Here is a 2,378-nt window from a genome sequence, read left to right on the forward strand (position 1 = left end):
TATATAGGACAAAAATACAGTTCATTACATGCTAACAAACATTTTTAAAAAGATGTTAAAGGAGAAAAAAGATAGAAATCATAACATCAGTCCTGACAGTAGATACTGGCATAAGGAAACAAACTTATAGTATCTTGGTCTTTTTTTTTTCCTTTTCTTTTAATGTGTTTCACATTTTTTTTTACCTCATTTATTTCTATAATTCAAACTGTGGAGTGATTTTGAATGTTTTGATCATTTTTAAAACTAATTCTTCTCTTTTGCGTTTCTTAGCTCATTCAATGTCTGGATGTCTGTTTTTTGATATCTTTCTCCACTGCTTTTTCACCTTTATGGATTTAGGATAAACAGCACTTACAGTAGATTTAGGGATAACCTGTTTCTATTAATAGAAGAATGATGAAAAATGATTTTAATAATAGTAATAGCAACTCACATTTATAAACTTGACTATGTGGTGGGCTATCTCTAAATAATATTTCAGTAACTATTTTAAGAATCTTTTATAGTGGACCAGAACAACAAACTGGTTTTTTTAAATGAGGAAACTAAAGGAGAGTTGAGTCTAAAATTTGTCCAAGGTCAAATTGCTAGTTAGTGAAAATTGGGTCACAAATCCAGGCTTTTCTGAGTCCAAAGTCAATGAACTTAACATATAGCCCCATTAGTGTGCATCTTTAAAACAAAACTTCCCAAGACTTTGAATATGCCAATGGCTTGTCATGACAGATATACACGTTTCCCTGATGATGGTATTATGGTAGTTGATCTCCTTGGATAGTCTTCACTGAAGAACTGGAAGCAATCTAAGCTGATTGCCTGCTGACAGACACCCTGATCAACATTCTCTGCAGAGGACTTCTCCGAGGTGCTCTGTCGTACTGGATGAGGCTGCATTGGCAGAAGCAATCATTCAGTGATTCACCGTTCTTGTGGGTCTCTGTAGCCTTGAGATTCTGTACTATTTTACGTTGCAATGCATTGAATGCAAATCACTAGTTCTCCTACTCTAATGTTTCTAAGAAAATGGACTCAAATGCATTAATTTCAATTTGATTCTCATGTGGTCAGTATGAAGGTCAATGCAACGTAATGGGTTTGCTTACATATGTGTTAGCGATAAATTCTAAAGATGAGATGTGCATATATGAAGGTTTGATTCAGTCACTGTGTGACAGCCACCAGCTTGTTCTGAGATTTCTTACTATGCTTGCTCTGCTTTTTATAGCCACGTGTTCCTCAACACCTGACTTTCTCACAGACTCCCTTGGAAGTTGGACTCCTTCTGGGCCACTCAGGGGAAACACAGGCAGGCGATCGGAAGACAGAAGAGAGGAGAAGTCAGAGTATTTCTTGTCTTTCTTTTGTCCCCTGATGCTGTCTCTGGCAGTACCTTTTTCCTCTGAAATTTTAACACCCACCTGGTGGGCGAAGCCATGAATGCTGAGCTCTGGTAATACTTACTCTTATACCTCTATCCTGAGAGGTGGTAACTTCTCCCTAATTTTTAGGTTCTCTCACCACTCTCTGTGCCCCTCAGCAATCCTAGCATGCAGGTAACGAATTCCCTGCATTTGCTTAGCATGATATTCTCAAGACTCATCCACGCTGTCGCACATGGTGGCATTATTTCATTTTTTCTTATGGCTGAGTAGTGTTCCATTTTCCATATGTACCATCTTCTTCATCGAATCATCTACAAAGGATACTTCAGTTGTTTTCATGTCTTGACCACCATGAATGATACTATAATGAACATAAGGGTGCATATATCTTTGCAAATATATGGTTTTGAATTTTTGTGGTGGATATCCAGAAAAAGGTGTCTGACTCATGAGAGAGAAAAAGGTTAAGAGTCATACAATTTCACTCATATGTGAAATATAAAACTAAAAGCAGCAAATGAACAAACTAAAGGCAGCAAATGAACAAAAAGAAAAACAAACAAAAACTCACAGAGACAACAGTATGGTGGTGACCAGAGGGCAGGGGGTGGGGAGAAATTAATGGTTAAAAGGGGGTCAAATAAATGGTGACAGAAGATTATTTGACATTGAGTGGTGGGCACGCAATGCAATATACAGATGATGTACCTAGAAATGTACACTAGAAACATATATAATTTTATTAACCAATGTCATTCCAATAAATTTAATTAAAAATAATTCCCTGTATTCAATCCCCCCTGTTTGAAACTAGTATGATTCTGGTTTCTTTTTCTTTTAAGATTTTATTTGTTCACTTTTAGAGAGAGGGGAAGGAAGGGAGAAAGAGAGAAAGAGAGAGAAACATCAGTCTGCAAAAGATATGTTGCCCACAACTGGGGAACGTGGCCCACTACCCAGGCATGTACCCTGACTAGGAATTGAACCTGCAAC

Source organism: Furipterus horrens, unplaced genomic scaffold, assembly GCF_987537825.1.
Source record: "Furipterus horrens unplaced genomic scaffold, mFurHor1.1.pri manual_scaffold_2, whole genome shotgun sequence".
Classification (NCBI taxonomy): Eukaryota; Metazoa; Chordata; class Mammalia; order Chiroptera; family Furipteridae; genus Furipterus; species Furipterus horrens.